The 20821-nt window shown below is 43.1% G+C and overlaps 1 long non-coding RNA gene across 1 annotated transcript; it reads right to left on the bottom strand.

The window, feature by feature from the left end:
- Positions 1-15323: 15323 nt before the first annotated feature.
- On the bottom strand, positions 15324-19030 carry LOC125756973 (uncharacterized). The gene is made up of 3 exons (XR_007414962.1): positions 18923-19030; positions 17913-18037; positions 15324-15457 (listed from the first exon to the last, which is right to left on the bottom strand). It is a non-coding gene; the product is annotated as an uncharacterized LOC125756973 (long non-coding RNA).
- Positions 19031-20821: the final 1791 nt, after the last annotated feature.

Here is a 20821-nt window from a genome sequence, read left to right on the forward strand (position 1 = left end):
CGACGGAAGCTTGACAGCGACACGACAGGTGTCGTGAAGCAGCGTGCGGGATGCCTTCTGTAGAAGCTCTGACGTCCTCAGCGGAGCCGGCAGGCACAGCCTCGGTTGTGGAAGCGTTGCGAGAATGCTGGCGTTGCTGGGTCTGCAGTTCTTGTTCAAGTTGTTTGTAAGCCTCCGGTGACGCTGCGGTGGCGCTGTCCATTATCGGAGGCGTGGTGTAGCATGCAGCGCGTCACGCCGGGCTAGCTAGTGACGAGGCGAAGGCTGTGCCGATTTGTGCGCACTGTGTCGCCATATGCGTAATTAGTACATATATGTTCAGAATATATCCATGCCAGCTAGTGCAATCTGCAACTTAAAGTTCTTTGTCTTTAATTTCTCACTTCACGGCTTATGCATAATTACCACATTGAAAATTAAGCCCAGCAATATGGCTGCAAGGTCAACTTGAAATTAGGCAATCACATGCTTAACATTAAAAATTTCCTATAAATAGTGGCTGATGGCTTGGCACATTGGGTCCTTGGACTTGATATGCGATGAGCTTGAATAAAATTTGACCACGCACGTATAGAGGCTGTAAAGCAGGCAGGACTTTAAGTCCATATTTAAAGAAAGAGGGAAAACAAAACCACAACACACATAGAAATGAAGGGGACAGGACGTAGCGGTCCTAGCAACTGAAGTTTAGCACGTGTTTGGCTTTTCACAGCGAAAGCTGTTATGAGATCACAAGGACTGTTTTTGGCGCCGTACACTGCAAAAAATTTGGCCCCTGTTCACGGAAAAAGCTGAAGGTATAGCGGTGCCGAGCACTATTCCGCAACCCTAAATAAACGATTTCTGTAAAAAGGAGTCTCCTTACGAAGTGCTTTCATGAACACAGATAAGACAAAGCACTCCGTCACTTAGTTTGAATGCGAACACTATTTCGTGACCAGAATACAATTTTCTTCAAAGAAAGTCTTCTTACGTACTTCCTACGTTAAGATACTGCAGAACGGTCTGCCCGTATTGTCCAGTATAATACGGCATATTTGCCTTATTGCAAAATAATGGTTTTGTACCACAGCTGCACCGTAAAATGTGTTTGCAAAATATGAAAATGCTTTGTTTTTATGAACAAAATCACTTAGAAGCTTTGCCACCTATGCAGTTGGCAGTCTCAGTATACACTGGCAACAAGTGAGCGGAGGTCGACCAGTCCACTAGCCACATACGTCCTCGTACACGTCCGGTGTGGGTCTGTGGTTGTTGTTTCAAGCAGATGCTTCGTGACGTATGAACCATAATTACAATAATGTTGCTTTCCCCAACCTTCGTTCCTGAACCAGCATCGCCGCATTGTTTAAGTTGAAGCTATAACCTGTCGTCTGGCAATGTTCAACAAGCTCTCTTAAAATGCGCTGCATGGGTGGCCGCATCATACTCTGTAGATGATCCTGCTCTAATCATCCGCAAGTGTGCGGTCTTTGAGCTCTGTGAACACATGTCCTAAGGACAAGGTATACACAAAAACCACCGAAGATTAGAGCGGGGCCATCCACAAAGTACAATATGGGGATTGCGACACGACTTGCATAGGCGAAACGGGTGGAAGAAGGTCATCGAAGGTTAAAAAACACAAAGACGATGTTGCGAAAACCACCCATGCAACGCGTTCTAAGACGGAGCTTGTTGAACGCTGCTGAATGACAAGGCATAACTTCGACCTAATCAATTCGACGACGCTGCCTCGTGTACAGAAGTGGGAGGAAAAATTCTGGAATGATGGTTCATTCGTTGAAGCGAATTGGCTTGCAAGAACAACGGCGGCCCCCTACGAGATGTTTACAAAAAAATGTGCAACTAGTGGACAGGTCAAACTCCGCTTATTTTTGCTAGGGTACTGAGAATGACGCTTGCATAGGTGGCAAAACGTTCATGTCATTTTGTCAATAATTGTTGTGTTAAGTCAAAGTAAACATTTTACAATCAAGCTACACATCCCGAGCTGGTAGATGGGGCGGGGAGGGGTAGTATGTCATGTGTATATGCACTTTACTGTGTGAACTTGCAAATGAATGAAGCATACATGCTACTTCATGCCAAATAAACAATGAAGTACACTACTACATGCTTCTTTAAATGCCACATTGGCAGATGTATTCAGGAACATAATTGTCAAAGGTGTTGCAAGCCTGCTTATGAAACTGTGCGCACGGCCCATGGACAGCTCCACTTCGCTCATTTCTGTACGTCTGAAAAGGAAGTGAAAGAAAACACAGAGCAACAGCAGTGTTCAGAATTTATACCCATTTAGGCATTGCCATAGTGCATGTGCACATGGCCTTACTTAGCATCACTGTTTTAAAAATAAAAAAAACAGAAACAGTACTTTGCAGATATTTCTGGACTCGTTATGATCATATGAAGAACAAGCAGCATGATTTCACAAATACTTATTGCTACAGTACACAAGAATTCAGGGTAAAACACACTACATTCTAACTGCAAGAGTATTTATGTACGTGCACAACCACTGCGAAGGGCTACTGCTGCAGTGGAAATATAATAAGGCTGATTACAGCGTAAACGTAAAAGATGAGCATTAAATTGAGAATCAAGGCTTGCTGTCAATAGCTCTTGCATTCTATCAGAACACAACGTGACAATTGTACATCCTGCACATCTGAACGCGACAAGTAGAGCTGAAGATGGCGGCTTGAATAAATGTCAAACCATTGAACAAAGCCTGTTGTTGGAGCCAATGTTCCAACGAAATGATGTCTCTAAGTTGTAGCAGCAACCTTGATGCGATCCGCTGCCCCTATAAAGACGAGTCCTCTTGTCGAATGACTAGCTCCAACAACATTCGTTGTTCAACAATTTCTTCATGAGCTGTACATCTCGTTACATTCATTACAAACCTTAACTCTACCAAATGCTACGGTGGCAATGATAGTGGCTGCAATACAAGCAGGACACCGGCCATTCAACCCTTTAAATATACCAGATCCATAACGACTACAATCATTGAGGCAAGCACAACACAAAGAACAAGCATAAGAAAATTGAAAGAGGTTAACTTTAATAAACAAGGTATGAATTGGTCATCCCCATTTTAAATATACATAGTGGCTTTTCAACTAACCCGTTGCCTGTTGAAAAAGATCATGCTGCTAAAAAGCAGCATTCTGTAGTCCAGTGATAGTTTCGAGGACGAAATTTCGTGATGCTGAGTGCATGCATTAAACTTCGTGCACAATAAGCGTTAGGCGCAATGTCAGAGAGGTGGAGATGATTTAATGCATAGCAAATACTAAAAAGAACAGCTCTGAGTAACTATCGGAAGGATAAGGACGAAGTATGGAGATAATCATATTATCATAAGCTAGTGCTGTGTTCGAAGCGAGGTCATCTTGCCTTAGAATATGCAGTCGTAAAGTAAGATCCAGTAAGTAGGCGCCACATGCACTGCTTGTGAGAGAGATATTGAAATGGCGGACCACCTCTTAAATAAATGTAAAAATGTCCACTCATGTGCGTGTTGGGAACTGGCTCTCATGAAGCCGTAGGTTAAGAGAAAGTTTGATAAAGATGAACATCTCCGCAAGAGAAATCAGTAAAAGACAGATGGAGGATTGGTAGTGGAAAAGCAGTGAGAAGAGCCAAAAACAAACTTGCACAAAAACAAGGGTCCTTATGTACAATGCCGAAAGATAAGCTACCAATTTATGAGTTTTTTTAAGGAAAGAAATTTAATTCAGGTAGGAAAGGCATTAAGCCAATTGAAAAATTGAGCTTGTCCACTTGCATGTCACTGCTTCGCTTTAGAGGGAACACCCATAGCATCCATCCATCTACAAATGTGAAACTGTGTCATGCAAGATAACTTATACAAAGTTATGGCTTTGAGCAATAAGAGCAACAAATTTCAGGAGAGCACCTAACTGGGCTGTTTAGTACATGATTACGGCGGGAACAAAGAGCGCTGGACACGGGACGGAAAAAAGAAAACTAGACGAGGGCGACAGCACCCTCGTCTATTGATATTTCTTCGTCCCGTGTCCAGCGCTGTTTGTTCCCGTTTTAATGCAAAATATTTCTTTCTTTAATTTGAAGGTGGCAGTGTTTCATGGTTCAAATAGTTTAGTAATTTGCATTTCAAGTTACATTTTTTTCAGCCATGATGAAACATTGCAAAATGCTGAAGTTCTAATGTTAACATTTATCAAGAGAAAGACCAATTCTTTCGTACGGAATACCCACAGTTGATAGTCTGAAATCTATTGCCTTTGTATTAAATGCGAAGCATTTCTTAGCGAACCTAAGTCACTTTGGGCGTTTCTATCTATCTATCTAGCCGCCTACATCTGGACGCTCTCCTGGTCGTCTCGATAACTTGTAATATACCAAAATTGGCACAGCAGAGGATCAGTGCATGACGAACATGATTCACTGGTGAAAACATGTATAACGCAAAATACCTGTCGCGTACGTCATGAAACCCTTTCCCTCAGTCACGTGTGGCACATACGCGCATACGAGAGTCCATGTTATGCGGGTATGGGCCACTGGTGATAACAGGGTCTCAGTCAACGCAGTAACCGCGAACATAGACATTGACACGGAAGGGAAGTGATAATAATAGTATTTGTTGGAGTTTTACGTATGAGACACGCCGCAGTGAAGGGCTCCGGAAGTTTGAACCATCTGGTATTCCTTAACATGCAATGACATCGCACAGTACACGGGCCTCTAGCATTTCGCCTCCATCGAAATGCGACCGCCACGGCCGGGATTGAACCCGCGACCTTCGGGTCACCAGCCGAGCTCCGTAACCACTACACCACAGCGGCCGACGCAAGGAAAGTTCGGGAGCTGTAGACAGAGCACTCCTGGAAGAAGCTGGGCTACCATCCACTCGTCCACGTGGTCCACAACGTCGACCACGTGGATTACACAAAAAAAAAAAACGGTGTGAATGCTTCTTACAATAGCTCTGCCGAGAGGACCATCTCCCTCATGATTACCCGTGACTTCAGCATTGATTTATCAAAAACCAACAACGCCTGCTTCTTAGATGGCATGAAAGACGGCTTGGATGGAGACAGGGCATCACAAGTCCTCGGCGCCACGTCCAGGACAGAACGCATCATAGATCATTTCTTCGTAGAAGCAATCCGCGGTTTCCACCAGCTCTACTATACCTCGCACTTCACTACACTTAGGCCGTTCGTAGCCGCGATCACGAACGGATCCGATAACAAGTCTTGTCCAGCTGCTGGTGCTCACTGAACACCGGTGATGATGACCTTATTCAAGAACTGCCAAGAACCCCTTTCACGTATGGACACGGTTTCTGGAAACGTGCGTGCGTTCTCCGTCATAACCGATAAGTATAAGCATAACAAGTGTAACGAACTCTAACAACTGCAACTGTGACTGTAACGTACATGCAGTGCCTGCGCGTGCCACTCGGCTGCGTATATATCTAGGGAGACTTTTCTGAATAAAGCTTAGTTGCGAGTAGCGCCTGTCCTGTGCATCTGTGTTCCTTCATCGTCCTATTCGAATTCGCGCTATCCACTATTCAAGAATATAAGCACTACATATCAGCTTACTGCGTTTGGTGTTGGTAACACCTATGTTGCTGTTGGCATCGTTAAGCAGCTGTAAACATCTGGTTATAAATACATGTGCGACTCTTCAAAATATGTGTGTGCGTATATCATTTGCACATTTCTCTGGCGTCATTCCGTAACGTTTCGCTCAACATCGATTCCCGCGGTACGTGGGATCTGCCGAATTTTTTTTTGGTGCTGTTCCCTTATCGTTTTCTTTAAGACAGTTGTATAGATGTTCTAGCTTTATTTTGTGTTTTGTATATGTTATGCTCCTGTTTTCGCTTAGCAAGATCATTTTATGTGTATCATTGTAGCCCACTTTGCAATACTGCTGACTGCTGTCATCAGTATTGTCAAGTAATAGATAAATAAGTAAAGAAATTATTTATTTAATAAAATAGATAAGTAAATAGACATCCACTTTGTCATAAAACTGCTGTGAAAACAATATAAACAGAAACGTTTTACCCAAACTGTAACAGATTCTGGAAAAATAGCTTTTTGACCCGTATTGCAGCTCAGCTTTTACTATGTAGCATTCCAAGCAGAAACGTCGCCTAGACATTATTGTGTGGTATACTTCGCTAGCACTTTATATTCGATTTGAAAAAAAATATATACTGCTTGTTTGTAAGCAAGAAAAAATTTACTGAAGTGAATAGTTCCTAGCCTGCACAAAGAGTCTCGTTCCTTGACCTTGGCTGTACAGTGCATTGGCACAGGATTTACGTGGGTGCCCCTGTGCTCATTTTTTTTTATTTATTGAAAATACCTTACAGGCCCGAAGGCATTGAGTAAGGGGGGTTACAGTGAAATCAGATAATGAACAAAATCTGACAATGAACAAAGCTACAGTGCAGGTTAATAACAATAACAAAAATATTTCGTAATAAAATTCAATAGTACACGAATAGCAGATTACAGCACGTTAATCAAAACAGAGCGCAACACTTGACAATATAAAAGTTCGAATGTTCGATGAAAAAAAAAAGAAAAAGGAAACTTACAACTCTACACCGTGAAAATGTATCTCAAGTTTCTGCCGAAACGCGTTAGGGTTACTATTAGAGGCGATATCATCGGGAAGATCATTCCACATGCGGATGGCTTGCAGTAGTGCTGATGTGTTAAACGCGTTTGTGTTACCAAAGATGCGGGTGAAGCTGAGATGATTATGTAACCGGCGTGATGTGTAGAGGGGGCGTCCAAGTTGCAACGACGATGTTTTGTTATTGTAGACGTACTTATGAAATAGACATAACAAGGACACTTGACGGCGAAAACATAATGGTTGTAATGAATAATTGAGTTTAAGCTGCGTCACACTGGAATGGTGGCAGTAGTTTCTCGAAATGTAACGTGCAGCTCTGTTCTGAATTGCTTCGAGCATGTTAATTTCATAATGAGCGGATGGGGACCAAACAGATGAGGCATATTCAAGTTGCGGGCGGACGAAAGTTAGGTAGGACAGTTTGCGAACGTTAGAGGGACAATGACGAAGGTTTCGGCGCAAATAGCCTAATGTTTTGGAGGCCTTTGCACATACAGCAGTGATGCGTTCAAGCCAGGAAAGTCCTGGTGTAAGGTGAATGCCAAGATATTTATAGGAAGTCGCCCGGGAGAGCCTGTCGCTTTGTATATGGTAGGAAAAGTTAGAAATGACTTGTTTACGTCCAAAGGAAACAACTTTACATCTATTAGTATTTAGGTTCATGAGCCAAGTGTTGCACCAGTTAGAGATAGTATTAAGATCGTCTTGAAGGATGAAGTGATCGTTAGGACAGTTTATGGGTCTGTAAAGCATGCAGTCATCAGCGAAGATTCTGATATTTGATGAAATGTTATCTGGGAGGTCGTTGATGTAGATAAGGAAAAGTAATGGGCCAAGAACGCTCCCCTGTGGGACGCCAGAAGAGACATAGGAAGTGGGACAGGAAGAATTATTAACGGTTGTGAACTGCTTGCGAAGGGAAAGAAAATTTCAGAGCCATGATAAAGTGATGGAGTCTAATCGGAGGGCAGATAATTTAGAAATAAGGCGGCAATGGGCGACATAGTCGAAAGCTTTGGCAAAGTCAAGAAATATGCAATCAGTCTGTAGGCCATTATTTATGCTGTAATGAATGTCAGTAGTGAATTCCAATAACTGTGTTTCGCATGACATGCCCTTTCTGAATCCGTGCTGGTTAGGGAAGAAGAATTTGTTAGTTTCAAGGTGACTGTAGACGTGGGAGGCGATTATGTGCTCGAGTACTTTGCAGCAGATGCATGTGAGTGATATTGGACGATAATTTTTAGGTGAGTTCTTTTTCCCGGATTTAAAAATCGGTACTACTTTGCCGATTTTCCAGTCGTCTGGCAGTTTTCCAGACGACAGCGATTGTCGAAAGATGTGCTATAATGAAATGCTAGATATGAAAGGGTGTTTTTAGTACCTTGGAGTTGATGTCATCAATACCGGCTGATGAGGATGCCTTAATTAGTTTAATACGACACGCGATACCATCCACCGTAATTTCAATGGGCTGCATGTACTGGAAGTCGTATTCAGGGACATTTGGCACGTCGGAATGATCTTCCCGGCTAAGCACTGATGAGAAAAATGTATTAAAAGTAGTAGAACATTCATAATCTGAAAGTGGAAGGTTGTGTTCATCAAGTAATGACAACTGCTTAGAACTGTAGTCAGGGGATAAGAGACGCCAGAATTTCTTTGGGTTATTTTGCAAAAGAGAGGGTAAGTCGTTTTGGAAATATTTGTCTTTAGCATTGCTTATTGCTATACAGTATTCCCTCAAACAGTGCCTCTATTTGTCCCAAGCAGAAGTCGTAGCAGCGCGTTTAGCATTGCAATAGAGGCGTTTTTTCTTGTTTCTTTGTTTGCGGAGGGATTTGGTGAACCAGGGATTGGATTTATCGTTAGAAATTGTGATAATTGGGATATATTGATTAATCAGCAAGGTCATTTTGTCTCTGAAAAGCACCCAATTTTCATTTACGGACCGGTTGTAGAATGAGGGTAACAAGACTTCCTTAAAAAATTCTTCCAGCTGTTCGTTTATTTTGCCAAAATCGGCTTTGCTGTAGTCCCGGATTGTTTTTTTAGATATTCCTGTGAATGGTAAAGGTAGGTCCAATGTCACTTCGAATAAATTATGGTCACTGAATCCTTTCATGCAAGAAACCATCTTCACGGATTCTGGAGCGCTTGTCAGCAATAGGTCTAGTATGTTTGAACCACGGGTTGGTTTATCAATGGCTTGTAAGAGGTTATAATCCAATCTTAATTAATGAATTCTGTTAAAAGACAACACGGTGATGATAAATTTATCCAATCAATTAGCGGAAAGTTAAAGTCACCAAAGAGATAAAATAAATCGGTAGGGCAAAGATCTTTGGCATTTTCGATACTATGGCAAAGTTCACGCACAAATGTATGACTAGAATCGGGTGGACGGTAGCAATTTCCAATTAGTATCTTAGCGTATTTGGTCACACATACTATCCAAATAATTTCAATGGCCGAGTCAAGATTCAGCGCGTAAGAAGTGAGCATACTTTTCACACCAACAAGTACACCACCGCCTCTCCTGTCGACGCGATCTTTGCGTTATATGTTGTAGCGTTCACTGCCAGCAAGAACTTCGTTATTTGTGATTGCAGGGTACAGCCAAGTTTCTGTGAGCACGAGTATATCAGAATTGTTGTCTTCTAGCAAAGAGCAGATTGCATCGCGTTTGGGTATTACGCTTCTAATGTTAGTAAATGATATCAAAAAAGAAGGTGTAGCCACACGCGCTGTAGGTTTCTGGTGGTGTTCTCGAGCGTATATTTTTGTTGCGAGCTATCTTTCTGATAAAACAACAGTTTTTGTTAACACTATCATAGTGCATGTCGAAATGCTGCAGATTTAAGCAATACTCCTGTCTTAAATACTCTGCAAGAACAGTGATGTGCTGTGCAGTGAAGGCAAAGCTCCGAGAAACTTCACACAGCCTTGTTATTTTTCACTTGAAAAATTTATTCTTCGCTTGAAGATAATATTACACCTTAAAAACTTTGTCTAAATTATCGCAAGAGGAAACCACACTATGATGTGTAGGCGATATTACTGCTTGGAATGCTACACTGTGAAAGAGAACCCGCAATATGGATTCAAACGTTATTTCTTCCAAGTGTCAATTTTGAAAACATTTCTGCTTCTTTTTGCCTGCAGCATTTTCAATCCTTGGTAAATGCACTTAACTCATACTATGAATATATTTAGCATGAAACATTCAGTCTTTTTTACAATATATTTAAAATGCTCCATTTTGCAATGTTTCCTCACGACTGCAAATAGGATAAATTGAAATGAAAATAAATTTGACTATCATAGTCATGAAAGATTGGTGACTATGTTAAAGAAACAAATGCTTGGTAGTAACAGCTCGAAGCAATAATAATGTGTTAATCGATTTGCCAGACACAGCTTCATATCTGCGTGCAATGTTTGAAAGGTCTTTGCTGCATCACGAAATTCTTTCCCCAAAAATAACGTTTGAATGACGAGTTCTCACATTGAAACATAACAGCATCAGTTCACACCAGCACCATTGCCGCCAGTGTGCCAGGTCGAGAAACGACCTGGCACACTGGCGTGAAATGACCCAAGTAGGTATTAAGTAAAGCAGTGTGCACTGTCAGACACTAAAACGAAGCACTAATCTGCTTCTATTGCTAACTTACTTCAAAACCCTGCTATGAATAACTGCGCATAATAAGTTGATTGTGAAAAAATTATTTAACCTCTGACCGATTTTTATCTATCTCTAGTATCATGACTCCTAACCTTTGGCACACACACAAAGACACAATGCATTTCATATGGTTCGATGTCTTCAAGCAGTACGGAAGGTTATATGTTAAGAGATAGCGTAAAGTCTGGGCTATTTTTAACCAGCTATGTTTTTATAACATGCAAACATAAAGAAATACACAATAATTTAGTAACTCGCCCCCTCTAAAAGTGTTGCTGTCACAGCTCCAAATTCTATTCACGAGCTATACTGGCAAAAATATTAAAACACAGCTGCATTTCCACCCCAATGGGGGATGCACACAAGTCTACAATAATTTAGTAACTCGCGCCCTCTCAAAGTGTTGCTGTCACAGCTCAAATTCCATTCACGAGCTATACTGCCTAAAATATTAAAACACAGCTGCATTTCCGTCTCAATGATGGATGGACACGAGTCTACACCAATAGGAATGCACTTTAGACTGACTTCACAAGCCAGATATCCGGTAATCCTGCCATTGGAGAATGATACTATGTGTATGAGCTGGACTACTACATAAGCTAAAGTGGATGCTTGGGTATGTTGGTACGACACAGCGAAAACAAAGCAGTGCAGAAGACTGAGCGCACGAGCACAGCACTGTTTGTGTCTTCCTTTTAAATGCGAAGCATTTCTTAGCGAACCTCTGGCACTGAGCGTTTCTATCTACGTATCTATCTATCTATCTATCTATCTATCTATCTAGCCGCCTACGTCTGGGTGCTCTCATGATCGCCTCCTTAACTTGGTGTAGACCAAAATTTGCATGGGAGGGTAAGACGATTTGACGAATATGATCACCTGGTCATGACATGAATAACGTTAAAATCCTGTCGCGTACGTCGTCAAACCCTTTCCACTGAGCACCTGTGGCACATACCCGTTTACCACGGGCCGCGGTGTACGGGTATGCGCCACAGGTGATTGACAGTTTATATCTACCCGGCAACGGCGAGAACAGACATTGGTCACTTGAATGCGAGAGCGTTAAGAAAAACCAACATCGGCAGCGTTGACTTGCCGAATGGAGAGAATGAAAATTAGGATCCCAGCAGGAATCGAACCCAAGCATGCTGTGTGGCAATCAGGTATCCTACCACTGAGCCACACCAGGTCTATAAACTGGTTTGGAAAAACAGCCTACGCAGGCGTAATATCGGTGCAACGTCAATTGTGGTTGTGGTGCTGACTATCTAATTTTACAAGAAAGCAATAAAGACTACATGATGCTCCTACGATGTGTACTCCTACGATACAGGCGTCATATCAGATTAACGTCTGTAGTTCCAGTGTTGGCTACGCTTTTATAGCAGTCTAATAAACATTACGTTAGTATTCCTATGATTCAGCAAGCTATATTGAAGCATTGCTCGACCCTGGAGGAATACATTAACGAACGTTACATATGATATCGACATCACCGCAACGTAAAGTGCACTTCGTCCACCAGAACGACGCAGTGTCCTCTTCATTTCTTACGATGCTGGGCGATGACCTCATGCTGACCGAAGATGATGCCAGATTGATTGACAGCCGCTTTCTAGACTAGGCTACGTAGGCCACATACGCCCAGGTAGTCTACGAATATGACAAACACCATCCACTGATGTTGGTCTACGTAGCACTATTTGGCCTACCAGCCTCGACGGCCAATACCTCACCAACGCGAAGGGTGTCTTCAGGTTCCGACATGTCGCCGGCTCGGTCGACAGACAATTTGTCGACGAAATAACCGAGGCATCCACGAATTCCAAAAGCTCTACTATACCACATACTTCACTACACATGGACCCCTCGTCACCACGATAACGACCGGATCCTATGACAAGTCATGACCAGCTGCTGGTGCTAACTGATCACGGTGATGATGCCCTTGTTCAAGAACTGTGAAGAACTTGTTGTACACATACACACGGGTTCGTGAAACGTGCGTGCGTTCTCGGGACACGTATAAGCACTACATATCAGCTTACCACTTCTGGTGTTGGCAATACTCACGTTGCCATTGGTAGCGTTACCCAACCGTAAACAACTCGTTATATAACACATATGCGGCTCTTCACCGTATATATGTGTGCGTTTAAAATTTATACATATCTTTAGCGTCATTTTGCAACGTGTCGCTCAGTAAAAAAAAAAGTTACGCCACAGTCACCTACCCGCCGCATGCTTCGCATAACATCGACTCCCACGGTACGCGAGATCTCCCGGATTTTTCTTGCGCTCCGTCTATTGCGGTTTTTTACACTAATGCATTGATTGCGGAAGCAATTCGCTGCCGCGATTTGGTCATCTAGGTGGAACGTTTTGGGCCTTGTACCAGACTAAAGTGGTCTGCTGTGCAATGCAGCTGTGAAAGCAACAGGGTGTAACATTAGGGTGTAACATTAAGTGTAACATTAACATATTGCACTACAAATCAGGGAATACAAAGCATCGATAAGGATGTTAAGCCAAAATAAAAGGCTTCAGCAAAAAGTTTAAGACACATACTCACAGCTTAATGCTTACTCACAGCTTCTACGGAAGCGCCATGATTTCTGTGCGTCTATCTGTGCATGCCTTCCTTCCGCCTCTGGGCAAGTTTGTGTAGAATGTCTGCCAAGAAAACAAAAATATCAGAAACAAATTACTTTTTCTAGCATGCCTCACGTAACCCAAATTAAATTTTCTCGCCCCATGAGGTAGCTGTTTAGAAAGCGTCCAAACAGCCGCTGCTTTGGCCATATATAGCTCATAACCAATTAGTAGCATCCAATAAGACAGGTCATTGTCAAAGCATATAAGACAAAAATACGGAGACGAGTATAAGCAAACAGCAAGCGGCTATATTTCGCCATTATGTCGTTTTCTAATCCAGCCCGATGCATTCATCGCTTAAATTTCATTTACTCTGCTATTTTGGTGTTCGCCCTAAGCTTACTTTCCAAATAAATCACCAGATAACCTATTTCTCTTACGCACTATATGAATACATGTTAAAATGATGGGGCATGCAAACACGGACACAAGAGAGAGTCAAGACACTTCAAACGCCGAGATCGCTATCCGGAGGCTCATCATTTAACCTATATTTGCATTGTCGAGAGCGTAAATGCACGCCAAAATTCAATGAATGCACAGTTTTGTACAAGCACATCAATGAAGAAATGCTTCCAATGTTCAAGGCCTGGCATATCGATAATGGCAGTGCACAAGGGAGCCAACCGCCGATTAACTAGCATAAAGAAGAAATCAAATGCTTGAGCAGTTATCTCTCACGTAGACTATCGCGCGTGCCATATTGATAGGTATCGCCACTTGCCTGGGCATGCGCAGATACGTTCTTGTGTCTACTTTATACTTTATTTTGTGCCACTGTCCACTTTTTCAGTTGGCGTTAGTGGTGTCTTCATTTCTCTCTTGTGTCCATGTTTGCATGCCCTGCCTTTTTAACATGAATACCTACCAAATAGCTCAGCTGTGTGTTATACTAAATATGTATACAATCTAGAATTACCACTCTGTTCACTTGCAGATGTAATAATATCAATGGGGTTCTGTAATGTGAACGTCAATTTAAAAGCACGCGAACCTCTAGGATTTTCACCTCCATCATAAGTGCAACCACTGCACCAAGGATAGAAGCCGCACAGTTCAAATCAGCAGCTGCCCATTATAACCACTGTATCACGGCGGGGGATGTTCACTTGGTAATGTAAGTTAAAGTTAAGGATTATGGAAAGAGCTGCAGGTTGAAGAAAGACATGCAATCAAGCAAGGAGCTGCAGACATTATGCAGTTTAGATATTTCTGTAATCCAAATGGTTAGTGGTCAGGGCATGCTCCTAAAAACTCCTGTTCAGCGTCTCTTTTCGAACCAAAGCTTAGCACAATCGATACTCCTGTCTACATATTGCTGTGAAAACCACAGTTAAATAGCTGAAAAGTAAACACTAGAAGAGAAAAAAATCAATTACTTGTATGATAGTAAACACCTCGAGATGCAAATACACCAAATACCCTGGACTGTGAAACGCGTTGATTGAAAAGGTATCAGTTAATCAAAGCAGCATAGCAATGAACTTCCATGTAGCTGCCACAGGGAAAAAGAAGGTGGCTCTGATGCCATGAAAAGTCCATTATAGCACTTATTGAATATAGGAGGAAGTTTTGTAGCATAAATGACTAAATTACCACTCACAGAAGCTGACAGCTATTTTAGAAATGAGCATTGCAAAAAATAAAGCAAGAAAGCCACGTGACCTGAGTTGTTACCATTCATAATTTAAGGCTAAAGGGCGACTAAACAACCCCGGAGTCTAAAATTCGTGACAACTCCACGCTTGTACAATGTGAACATGTTGCAACATCAATTTTTTGATTAAGTGGTGTAATAATGAAGCCACAGCGGATAAAACAAACATTCCAGCTGGTTTCAGGTTCTCGCTCAGCCTCACCACTCGATGTGCCACTGTGCCAGAGCGATGCAGTGAGGAAGCACAGTCCAAAGCACTGGCGAGATAAACAAATTCGCAACACTTGTGACAACCATAGAGCCTATACTGCATCATCGCAGAGCCAAAATACCGTTTCATATTGCAGAGGACTATTCAACAGTCAGCGTTACTTAACGTAGTTCATAGGCAACATTACACCACTTCGCTAGCAAAGAGGACTGGTGAAGCGCGTCTGTGATATTCGCACAATCTGATTGCTGCAGCCCTCTGTACGAATGAGCTAGCTTGTTTAGGAGGTGTAAAAAAAAAGAGGTCGGAGCCTGCTGACTGGTCCTTTAAGAGAATGTAAACATACATTGCAAGGAAGTACACTTGTAGACATGTCACTATAAGCTATAAAAACACGCAATTAACATGCTCAATCTATGCAGCAGAGGGATGCCTCACACCTTTGCAAGAACTTTACTATGGTGGCTGCATGTTTGTGTAGGCCAGAATCAGCAGGAACGTGGCTTCCATGCATTCTACCCGTTTGTTGAAGGGAAACTGCTGCTCACATCTTTGTAGCACTGCCTTTTGAAGATGCTTCCTGCGATAACAAAATGAGCACAACACAATTACGGTCTCCAAACTTCCACAGATGACCTACCTGTTGCCCTTTCTCATTGAATTCAGCTCTAGACTAAACACTGCGACGGCAGTATTCTCCTAATTACAGGGCATCATACTGCTTTCCATGGCCTAGTTAAATAATTGTTTTCACCCATAACAGAATGTAGCACTAGTAAAGCTTCGGTCGGGAAGGGTGCAGTCGTAACGTATGTATACAAGGTAACAATATGAAAAAAAAAACACCGGCATAACTTCACATGAGATATAAGAATTATGATAACTCCTGTAATGTCAAACACCAAGAAGTGTGTAATTGAGCAAGTTTTGACTTTAAGGTATCACAAAACAATGCCCTTTAAGGAAAGTGGGATATGCAGAGTGAACTCTGGTGTTGAAATTGGCTGCTTCCAGTCGCTCTGTAGCTGCACGTGCATTGCTAAAGCTTCTTGAATGCACTTAACAAGCCTGTGTAATGGTATTGACAGATCGACAGAGAAGACAAACCCATTTGTTCTCGCTTAGCTGCCATCACAGCAAAATGTTGCTTCAGGTGAGGTTTCCTGGTATGTAGAATGCACATGCACGGACTTGGTGGCCGTGCCATACCGCAGTAAACATGAGCGACATGTGCTCCGACTGCGTGAGCAGCTGCAAAGTGCTAAATTACACAATGAGCTGTATCATGGACACATAACATAAATTCTAGCAGTGGCAACATTGCGCAACTCATAATAGCCTATGGACATTGTACTCCTTGATGCTGGGAGCTGAATTCACTGTTTTCATTTCTTGCGTGTCTAAAAAAATTTATGTTTTCATGTCTACAAATTTTTAGACATAGCCTTTACTTTTCGCCAAGACTACACCTGCTGGGCGTACCAGCCCAGGAGCAACAAATCTCTGCTTCCGTACCATTCCGCCCACACAAAACTCGTTGAAAGATGTATTGCAAGCTTGTGCTTTCGCAATGCATTACAAAAGTCATGCCCCTATCTAATGGCCGCCAGTTTTAAAGAGCAAGCTGAGCGACTTTCGAATGCCGGGTACCCCTCTCACATGCAGGTTTCAGCCGCGGAAAGCTTGGTGAAGAGCTTCAATTCTCGGAACAAGCGCTCCCACATGTTGAGCCAGTAAGGCCTGAGAGGCTGGCTGTAGTTCCGTATCTACATGGAGTCTCCCACAACTTGAAAACGCTTGGCGAGCGGGCCAATGTGAAGGTGGTTTTCTCTGCCCCGAAAAAGCTGTCGTACTTGTGCGCTAAGGATGTTTCAAATGCAAAAAGAGGTTGCTCAAAAAAGCACAAAATCCTGTTCATCACATGTACATCAAATGCAATCTATGAGATACCGCTTTCATGCGGCAAGAAGTACATAGGGCAAACTGGCCGCTGTATTAATGACCGGCTCCGGGAACACGCCAAGAATGGTCGCTATGGTTTCTTGGCATTGCACTGCAGCACGTGTGGCTGCAAACCGCTTTTTCATGACACCGTTATTGTGAGAAAAAACTGAAATAAAAGGACAAGAGAAATTATCGAGGCAGAGACGACTTTTAGACTAGGGCTGAACTGCGTCAGCAATCCCTCTCTCGGGCTTTGTCAAAACGAATTCTTTCCTGAGAATGTAAGATTTTCGCGCATGGCAGTTGTGGGCTTCTTGAATGATTTGTTTGTTTTTCGCATTTCGAGAGTATATATGTGCACGCTCCTCGGAATAAACCTTGTTAGAAATAAGCGCTCGTCTTCGCCCCTCTCGTGTCCAGTGTCAAATTTTGCGCTATGTGATCAATTATGCATTACCAACATGCCTAACTTCATACTTTTGTCTTGCCTTCAAGCACAATGCATTGCATTTATGAAAAAAGGTACATCCCTGTACAACACTGCGTGCTGCAAGAAGTCATCAACGCTAATATTTTCGGCACAATGCCATTTCCCAGTACCACGTTTTACAGAAAGGCAACATTTATCTTTGGAAAAGTACGCCATGTTCCCAGGCAAAATGCACTGTCGATGGTCACAAATACATGATGTACGCTCTTCTATAGCTTAGCTGGTTTACTGGAACTAAAAACTATGGTAACGCTATCTTAATTGAACTGGCTAGCAAGAGCCTTCTCTCTGGTGTTTATGTGAAGTAATTTCAAAATGGGGGAACGTCACAAGAGTAAGTGGCACATAATGAGTGCGAGAACACAGTAACAGGATGTGCAACGACTACCAGTTATGCCCATTCGTGGAAACTGTTGGGCTCTTCCCCCGAATGAACCAGTTGGAAATAACCCTTCTGCATGAATAAACTTACGTTATTTGCTGGCATACATCATGTTGTTACTCTGCATTTACATCTTATTTATCTAGCACTCATTGTTTCCCTTCGGCATGACAAGCTCAAAACAGGATTCTTCTTCATTAAATGAACTTTGTACATTACCTTTACGTTGGCTACAGATGCTTATTTCTTCTGCCTGAATTAGCACCTCCTATGGCATACTTGCCTCAGCCACCTTCTGGACTGCATGGTCAGCACTCCACTGTTTGTCGTGGCACTGCTGTTTGCTACCAGCAGTACCTTGCGAAAAACTTCAGCATTGAAAAAAAAAGAAAAGCCGAAGCAGGCGTGCCAGCAGCACCTTGCCCTTTGAAGAGTCCCCTCCTAAAAGGGCAAGGTGCTGCTGGCACATCTGCTCCGATAAATGGCCAATTCAGGACAAGCCTTGTTCTACACAAGCTATTATTATTCGATGAGAGGTGGGACTTCAATACACGGACGCACATATAGTGCTGAAAGCAATAAAATTCAACTGAAAGTACGACTTGTCAAATTAGGTTAACGTGCATAACGGATAAAAATGGGGCACACCAAATGAACAAAATACAGTGTCATGCTGCAGAAATTGCATTTTTAGCAAATATACGTTATCTATTGGTTGAAAGATGATAAGCAATGTCCATGAATGCTAACCTAAACGCTTTTGAGGGTCACGTTACTTAATGACAAAGAAAATGCACGCCTAAAGAAAACATCCTTAGATAAAATTTATTTCTCCAACTGTACCGATTCACGATTCACCGCACAACACGGTGGCTGAAGATTATTCCTTCAGAGGTCGCGCGAACGAAATTAATGTTGAACGTTCGGTTTCATGGCGTTACTTCAGGTAATTTGACAAGAGACATGCATAAAACGCATGACAGTGGTGTGCCTGACAAAAACGTTGTCTCCTTTCAGCAAATATTAACGTAGAGCAGTGCCTGCAAGCGAGCTAATTACCAAAACTTCATAACACTACAGACTACGTTCGTGACAAATGTCATGCGCGAGCACAATCCACACAACTAAAACCACATATAGTACCGACACGTTATGCGATTTTCTTCGGCGACAACGCGTACTACAATGAGAACAACTGACAATGTACGAAGCGTAACGTTCAATATCACTTACCTCTGGCAAGAAAGCAGGCTGGCAGCGTACACTGCAGGATGATCACCGGTTTTCAAGCGATGTGCCAAGCGAGGAATGGCCAAGCTACCCGCGGCCGGCCGTCCCCGAGCGTCAAGGCATTTTTTAGGGCCACAGAGCGCGTCGTCGAGAAAGGATTGCGGCGCTGCTACTCACTGACATGCGGAAACATTTGAAGCAGGTGTTCTTCAAAACTATGAATCGCGTCCGTCGATCACACTGAACGTGGTTATTTGCCTGGTACAGCGTACAATACTGCGTGAAGAATTTGCGCTTACGTCAGGGGCAGGGGTCAAGCCGCTATAATAGCGGCTTTTTGCTCCTGTCCTAGCATCTGTTCTCATGATGAGTGCGAAATCCAATGAAGTGTGACGATTATCAAAAGAAAAAAAAAGAAAAAGAAGCGCTACGGCATGTGAACATTAGCATCGTTTTGAAACGATAGTCTTTCTTGGGATACCTGAATGCAGAAACGTTGGTCTGTCTGTCTGTCTGTCTGTCTGTCTGTCTGTCTGTCTGTCTGTCTGTCTGTCTGTCTGTCTGTCTGTCTGTCTGTCACACGACTCAGCCATCCGGCCAAAGTTTAAGCACTTACTGAACGCCCAGCCATCTTGAACTGGTATCTCCGTTCATACTGGTGAAAATTGTCGATTGAAAAGCAAATATTTGCCATATCTGAGGCGCATCATCAAAACGTAAGTCTTAGGTGGTGTGTTCCATTCCTAGGAAATACATAGATACGTAATTCTAAAGACTCTAGTGTTTCTTAGGCTGCGCTGAAAATGGGACGCTCTACGAGAATAAGCCCTGTGCCGACGATATGGTGCTGCCACCTGGCAGTGGCCTTGGGTTTTGCACAAGCTCATGTTTCCCGACGCCACTGCCAAAAGGCGTCCATATCTCACGCAGTGCCTCCTCTATTTTATCAATGCCAGCCAGATGCGACCCATTCAACATAGAGGAGGCGCTGTCTGAGACAAGGCAAAACAAATGGCAGAAGACTATCGTCTTTCGACGACATTTGCAGCGAAGCACGCAGACATGCGGCCAATTTTGAACACAAAAGTGTTTCATGCCGGGGTCCACCACGACTCCACTGACGCATTTGCGTCACGCATATGACGTTGTAAAATATAGACTAACATATGGCACAGAAAAAACTAGAAGAAAAAGTTCGTCACCGGGAGTCGAACTTACGACCACTAGATCCTCAGCGCGCAGCGCGAAACTACTCCGCCACAGACGGCACCTCCTTCATCGAACTAACGGCGTGCTATTTATATACACCATTTGCCAGTGGCGGTACTCAGAGATCGGGGTACATCAGCGTGTTTTCGTTATCACTAGCGAGATGGCGCGAATGGCTCGAAAGGCGCGCTTTAAAGGTCGTCGCCCCATGCGTTGAGATGAGCGTGCGCCTCTACAGGGCATGGTCGCTCGTACACCCGCGCTTATCTTGTACGTCTTGCGCCCTCACCGCAAGCTTGCGTTGAAGTTACAGATAGCACGAAGTTCACGTATTTCACTGCAGCGGCCGCTTTTGCGAAATGAGCGCGCTTACAGTGCGCACTGTGCACAAATAATTTACAACTGTGACAGTTCGCGCTCATCCTGTGTTTCGTGCGTCCTCCTTTGTATTTGACCAGCGCTCTTTAACTGTCGAGCTGAGACAGTTGCTAGTTCGCGCTAATCCTGTGTATGTTCGTTCTGTGCGTCCTCTGCTCGAGCAGCGCGTTGCAAGTTTCGAGCTGCTTGCCGTTCTTCGCGTGACATTACAGCTTGTTGCTATTGCATTCATTCCTTCGCCCTCGGGGCGAAACCATGCAGAACAGACGCTCATAAAGAGACCTTTTACTTTCGTGTTACACCGATTCCTA

Source organism: Rhipicephalus sanguineus, chromosome 1 (assembly GCF_013339695.2).
Source record: "Rhipicephalus sanguineus isolate Rsan-2018 chromosome 1, BIME_Rsan_1.4, whole genome shotgun sequence".
In the NCBI taxonomy this organism is placed as follows: domain Eukaryota; kingdom Metazoa; phylum Arthropoda; class Arachnida; order Ixodida; family Ixodidae; genus Rhipicephalus; species Rhipicephalus sanguineus.